Consider the following 7376-nt stretch of genomic DNA (forward strand, 5'->3'; position numbering starts at 1 on the left):
GAGCTTTAATGCCCTAAACGTTCTCGGCCCAGTATACCTGAAGGAGCGTCTCCACTCCCATCATTCTGCCCGGACACTGAGGTCCAGTGCCGAGTGCCTTCTGGCTGTTCCCTAGCTGCGAGAAGCCAAGTTATAGGGAACCAGGCAGAGGATCTTCTCAGTAGTGGCGCCCACCCTGTGGAATGTCCTCCCATCAGACGTCAAGGAAATTAACAACTGCCTGACTTTTAGAAAACATCTGAAGGCATCCCTGTTTAGGGAAGTTTTTAATGTTTGATTCTATTTTTAATATTTTGTTGGGAGCTGCCCAGAGTGGCTGGGGAAACCCAGCCAGATGGGTGGGGTATAAATATTTATTATTATTATTATTATCATTATTATTATTATTATTATGAGACAGCCATAAGAACAAGGCCTCCAAAAATCATCAGCCATCACCGTCCATGTCAATGCTTCAACACTTTTTCTTTTAGAAACAGGAACAAACAATCCAGAGAAAACTCTCTCACCAGCTTAGTTCCTCCACTGAAAGAAACAAAGGACAAAGTTGTTCCCTGAAGCTTAACCACCTACCTATTTAGATTCTCATTTATTTGTGGAGGATTTTTAATGTGCAAACTGCTCCAAGCTTTGCCTTGTCTGTCTGCACGCTAACCAAGGAGGAGAGATTATGCTTGTCTTAATGACAGATGGAACTCATGGCTGAAAGTTAGTGAATTGTCCAGAGACATAGTATAGATAGAGGGAAGGGCTTTGAATGCTGGTTTCCCAAATCTAGGAGAAGGAGATTAATTCTTCCCACAAAAAGACAGGTTTGTTCATACAGCCGTCTTTTCCATAACTAGGGAAAGGAGATGTGTTCACAACAGATATATACAACAATATTCATAATAATAATCAAAATAAAACCACAGAACCACTCACTTCAATTACATTATTATTGTATCTTTGTTATGATTACTGAACATACACCACCCTGAAATGCAGAAGGATGAGGGGCAATGGGATATTGTTTTAAATAAATCAATACTCCATCCCGCACAATGAATTATTGCTGCTCAAGAACAACTGTGGTGGTTTTTTTGGGGGTTTTTTGTTTTTTGTTTTTTGTTTTTTTAGATTTAAGAAATATGGTTTATTCACCCACTGTATTTACACCTTCAGTCTGCATGGAGGGAGTACAGATCTTACAGCATGGTCATTTCAAGAGGGGCATGTCTCCCACAGTAGTGCAGCCAGCCTGCCCAAGATTAATCCCAGTCTTTCTTCTTCTTCCCAGAACACCCTGCTTAAAACTCTATTTTCCTGTCACCTCACACCCAGTTACCCTGGCAACCTTCTAACTCCCCAGTCTCTGTTCATACCTCAGGGCAAACAACTGTGTTGAAGGGAGAACACCCTGGCGTCTGCCAACAGCCCCAAAATTCAGGGCCAGTAGAAAGCTGTCTTTCCGGAAGCTCATCATGGCAAGGGGGGTACTAATCTGGTCGCTTCCATCAGCCATTGAAGAAGCAGCTGCCCCAATGCTTGCTTTCCTCATCCCTCCTCATCCCTTTTTCCTTTTGCACTATGCTTATTCGATTGCATGTGTGCAGACAAGGGCTGCCTTATATTTTGATATATGGTAGTGCTTGGAGAACTGTACATGTTTCTCAAGCATTCCTTAATAATAAATACTAGAGCAACCAACAATGCTATAACAGCAGCAATAAATAGCAACTCACAGTTCATCCATACGAGCAAAAAATATCATTTATCCAACAGAAGAATCACCACTAACTCCTCCAACATATTATGCATCATTGCATTAGTATCCTACTTAGTGCTAAGGTTTCACTGACAAACGCGAACTCCAAGAAAGCCAAGACTTTCTGGTGACGTGACCTTTCTGGCTGAGAAACACCTTACTCAAGAAGAATTTGCGTTTTATCTATTCCACTTCCGTTTGTATTCAAATAACACCTGCTGATATGTAGCACATGATTTCTATCCCTCCTCTGGCAACGTTCACATTTATGCACCACAAGACTCAATGGGTTTCTTTTCCCCAAATGCACAGGGATTTTCAGTTAAACTGTCCTTCAGATGGTTATCAGGGGTTCTGCAACAAAGAGATCCATTATGGCAGGTGAGCATCCCTGAAAGACATTCTAGGTCTTCCTTCCAGGGCATTAACGTAAGGAGATAAGAAGAGCCTTGCTTAATCAAGCCAGTGGTCCATCTAGTCTAGCATCCTATTCTCACAGTAGCCAACCAGATGCCTATGGGAAGCCGACAAGCACAACCTGAACACAACCCTCTCACCTCCTGTGGTTCCCAACAACTACTATTCAGAAGCATACTAGGTCAAACTTCCAGGTAACATGGGACAGCAATGAGACCCCCAAATAGCCTGACCACATCAGGCTTGAGGTACCATCAGCAAAGTGTCCTCTGGTGCAGCAACAGTGCTCTGACAGAGGAAGCATTCTATATATCCCACAGCACCCCCAAAATACTAAGCATCACTCTGGGGATTGTGTGAAATTAAAATGGTAGTTCCCAGAACCCCAGAGGGAGCAGCCATTTTAATTTCACACAATGCCCTGGGCTGCTGTTACATGCTGAGAGCTGCTCAGGGGTGCTGTTTGCTGACACCAGGCCTGCCCTCATATGAATGCAAGAAGATGATTTCCTCTAGAAGAAGATCCAAAGCCCTCTGCAACATGCTGGAGTTCTACAGCAGGCAAGCTGATGTGATGGGGGGGGGAAGAGGTTCCTTGAAGGAAAAGTCTGAAAACCTCCATCATTTCCACAGGGCTTTCAAGTATGAATGGCAAACAAGAGCTAAAGATTTGGCTTGGAAGTGAAGAACCCAACTACAAATCCTTGGTCTGCTGTGAAGCTTGCTGGATAGCCATGAGCGAGACACTCAAAGGCTGGCTGTGGTCCCCAGAAGAAAGGCAGGGCAAAAACCTCAAATGTTAACACAAGCTACCTTGGGTTAACATGCAAATGCTTGCCAAGGTACCTAAATGCTTCTACCATTGCAATGCAACTATTATTGCAATGAGAAACACATAACTCTGGATTTGTCAGCTACCATGAACTGGAACATAAGAAGGTGTCTTACACCAGCTCACACTGTTCTCCATCTAGCCCAGTATTGGCAACTCTGACTGGCAGTGACATTCCAGGGTCTCAGACAGAGGTCTTTCCCAACAACCTGCTGGCTGGTTCTCAGAACTGAAGATGCTACGGACTGAGCCAGGAGCAAATGGCACCACCTTTCCTGGTACAGTTGCTGCCTTTAGATTCCAAGCTCTCCACAAGCTAGCAAATTCTTTTCCAAAGAGTGGCTCTCTTTTGCAAAGGAGTAGTGGAGCTACTAGTGATGATGACTCTACTTCTTCTGGAGTCAGAGGTAGCCTGCCTCTGAATACCAGCTACCAACAGGGGTGCACTTAGAGGTCAGCCAGGTTGGCTTCCACCAAGAGTGCAGGCTCAGGAGCTACAAAAACTGCACCTCTCCACACTGATGCATCTCCTTGCCAAGGGTGTAAGGAAGCCTAGGTACATCTCTGACTACCAAAGAAGAGAGTAGGAAAGAGAACTATTGCCTACCTATCCTGTCTGGGCTTCTTCTAGGCACCTGGTTGGCCATTGTTGCAAACAGAGATGCTGAGCCAGATTAGCCTTTGCTGTGATCTAGCAGGGTTCTCATGTTCTTATGAAATAGCCGCATATAATTTCCATAGTAAATCTACCCTGGTGTAGCCCCTAGAAGGTTCTGACAGGTCTCAGCATGCAACTCTGCAACTCTTTGGTGGTTTTATTATAGTTGCCACCACCAAGTTCTGTCTGTTTTTATTATTTATTCACCTGTATCTTAAGAACTCCTTCTCCATTTTAATCAATACTGTAAGAGGTGATTATTGCTCTCGTTTTACAGTAGGGGATCAGAAGCTGAGAGGGCAATATCTTCTGTTTCCCAACACGACCATGGCAGAACTGATGATTGAATCCAGATCTTCTAGACCCCTAACATTCGCTCCAGCAGACAGTGACTCTAAATTTGCTAAATACATTCTGATGCAGCCAACTCTGATGCACCTATTAATTTTTTTCCCAGGCTACTTTCACTCACGCTGCAATCTTATGTGAAAGCAAATCCTGAAGGGTGACTTCCTTCCAAAGAAACATGTTTGGAATTGTGATGAATGTAGCACAGCTATTAATTGAAAAGTTGTTTTAATGAATGTTCAAATGTTGGTGAATATTAGCATTCACATGTGTATGCTGACAATCCCACATTAAGTTTGTGAATTCCTCAAAATAAATGTATGTATTTACACTACTTGTCAGACAGACACAAGTGGTTGCTGGCATTCATATCCAGGCGACAGTCAACATTCACCCGCAAATCCCAAAATGTTTTGACTTTGGGGGGGAAATATTTGTCTGGGATCATCAACATTTGCATGCCAATGTTTACCCAGTTTCAGACGTTCTGTTTAGAAAGCCAATCATATTTTTAGTGAACTGGCACAAAACTATGTTGTCCTTAATTGGATCCACCGATTTTTTTGTTAACAAGCTCATGTTATTTAGCTTCAAGTAAAACAGCAGAAGACAGAGTTCTGGAAGAAGGACTATCTCTCAGTGGTAGAGCATCTCCTTTGCATGCAGAAGGTCTGAGGTCCAACCCCCAGTATTTCCAAGTACCGCTAAGAAGGATTTGTGCATGAAATTGTGGCTAGCCACTGCTAGTCAATGTAGACAAGACTGAGCTAGATGGACCCAGTATATGGCTTACTATGTTTCCCCCACCAAAAAAAACACACCTATACATCAACAGGACACTGTTATTGGACCCCTTCCTTTGACTTTCAGTCCTATGAGATTTCCCATGTTTCTGATGCTGCTGCTCTTAAGCAAGCCAAGACAATGGGGATCGCTGCAGCCTGCTCTTTCTTCCTTCTCTCAGTTCCTATTGTATCTCCATCGCAACCTCTATCTCCTGCAGCTTCATCACCAGGCCTTCCTGCTATATGAACTGCTAGTGGGAAGCATAGAGAGATGGGGGGCCCCCTCCATTTAAATAATGTATGTTCCATGCAAATGAAGCTTTGCTTGAAAATGCTAGCCGTGCTGTTGAGCTGCACTTTTCCTGGACTCACCAGGAGGGGCCGTTCATTGGAGACCTCGACAGTACGAGTGCTGGAATACGGTGCCGCGGTGGGAGCATAATGCTCGGGCAAACAGGGCATCCCAACTCCCATCCACTCCTTTTGTCTTCTGGTGCATATCAAAGTGTTTGGCTAACGTAACCCATTGCAGTTGGGGCTTACCATATCTGGAGCAACGGCTTCTCAGCCCTGCACAGTTATAAACAGATATACATGCCTTCACACACAAAAATCATAGCATGCACTACCATCTCTGTCTCTGATCAAATCCTACCTGCCTAATTAAAAAATCTATTGGGTGGAAGAACTGCATTCTCATTCTTCATATAGGAGCCTACAAATGTGACTCTGTTAAAGGATTCCCTTTAACATACACCTGTGCAAATCTACATACGTAGTAGGCACCATTCCTTAACTACCGGAATATTTGACATGCATCCATCTGCCCTGCATATATGCCAAAATCAGCACTTTCACATACATGTATGAAAGCATGCATGGGCATGGGCACACAGAAGTGTACACACAGCAGGTCATGAGCATATCAGCGGCTGCCGTCTTTTTGATTTACGCTGCTCTCTGGCTGGAAGACTAAGCCTCTGTCTTACTAACTAGCAGCAGTAAGCTTTGCTCTGTACACCCCAGGGTGAGGGTGTGATTCAACTGTCCACCTGCTTCTCCTGATCTAGTTCTTTTCGGGGTTCCCATGCCCCCAAGCAGGATGCTGCTTCAGTATGAAATCCACAAAGCCACCTGTTTCCACCGAACGGAAAGAGAAGACACACAAACAGCACACATGCACGGACAGCCCACTCGCAAGTTGAACATGCGTGCAAGTCTCCCGTGCAATGCCCACACAAAGGTTCTCCTCCTGTGCAAATGGACAAATCTTATTCATCCTACACAGATGCATCAGCCCTAATCTCTTCGATGCAAGGCACACAAGCACAGAGAAAGGAGGAGGGGGAGAGGTTCTTCTGCACCCAGCCAAGCCAATCCACCAGCCCTTTTCCCACAACCAGGAGCAGACTCGCTTCCACCTACATCCCCCAAAACTCAAAGCCCACGCACCTCCCTGCCAGTCTCTGCAAAGAGCCCCTGCCAAAAGTTTACTATGATGACAGAGAAGCGGAGGGAGAAGGATGCAGGGATGGGATTCTCCTCCTGTTGCCTCCGCCTGGCCGATGCCGCCGCCGCCACCACCATGGTTGCAAATGAAAAAATTGAAACCTACCCCTCCCTCCTGCTGCTAATGCTCTTGCAGGGGCCGGAATAAGATATCCAGCCAAGCACAGCTGCACACAGCAGGCTTAAGATCTATTCAGAACTCGAAGCTGGGGAAATGGAGGGGGGGAGAGAAACATCCAAGGCAAATTCATCATTCACATCGGTATTTTTTCTCCCAACCCCTGATCTTCCTTCACCTGTAGTCCCCCCACCCCATCCATCCACACTCCTACACATGCACCTCATTTCCCTTCTCCAGTTTAAGCCCTAAAGAATGGAGAGAAGGCAGGGAAAGGGGGGGCGAGCTAGCTGGGGGGGGAATGCTTTATTAAAATGCAACACAAAAGCAGCCAGCTACAATGGAGACCGCGCACCCCGCATCATTGTGGCTGCCGCTTGGAGAGGGGTGGCCCCCAAAACGCACATACCTGCTCCTTTGCAAGCGATGCTGCTCCAAGTTCAGGGTTTGCATCCCAACGAGAGATCGAGCAGGAGGAGGAGGAGGAGGAGGAGGAGCAGGCAGCTGAGGACCACTCTTCATTCAAATTCCCAGCGATTGCTGATGCGAGGGCTGGAACTGAACGAGAAAGAGAAAGAGAGAAGGAGGGAGAGGGGTGCTCTGGCTGTGTGTGTGTGTGTGTGCGCGCGCGCGCGCGCGGGGTGCGTGCGTGTGTGTGTGAGAGAGGGGGGGAGAGGGAGGGCGCGTGCCTGGCCCGCACGCCCCTCCTCGGAAGCAGTTCCCGGCTCCGACCACCCTCTCCTCACCAAAACCCACACCACCAAGAGACGCCGGGAACCCGGAGCCGAGCGCAGCCGGGCAAGGCAGAGCCAGGCGGAGGCTGCCGGGCTTCGCGGCCGTCGCTACCGCAGCCGCATCACTAAGGAGGAGGAAAGGGCAGGCCAGAGGATTGCAACGCCAAGGGATTAATTCCGGCCTCAGCCTCGGCCGTTGTCTTTTCTGTTTCCTTTTTTTTCTGGCCA

The 7376-nt window shown here is 46.6% G+C and overlaps 1 protein-coding gene across 3 annotated transcripts in view; it reads right to left on the bottom strand.

Moving 5' to 3' along the window:
• ELFN2 (extracellular leucine rich repeat and fibronectin type III domain containing 2) overlaps positions 1-7145 on the bottom strand; it is a 136534-nt gene extending 129389 nt beyond the window's left edge. Inside the window, exons 1-2 of one of the 3 annotated variants that reach the window (XM_083701122.1) lie at positions 6824-7145; positions 6403-6502 (exon numbers count right to left, since the gene is read on the bottom strand). The gene's annotated coding sequence lies outside the window, so the exon portion shown is untranslated. Of the gene's footprint in view, positions 1-6239; positions 6310-6402; positions 6503-6823 lie in introns of those variants that run through there. The other 2 variants (XM_083701121.1, XM_083701123.1) reach the window with 2 other exon arrangements.
• Positions 7146-7376: the final 231 nt, after the last annotated feature.

Source organism: Podarcis gaigeae (assembly GCF_964106915.1).
Source record: "Podarcis gaigeae genome assembly, chromosome: 10".
Classification (NCBI taxonomy): Eukaryota; Metazoa; Chordata; class Lepidosauria; order Squamata; family Lacertidae; genus Podarcis; species Podarcis gaigeae.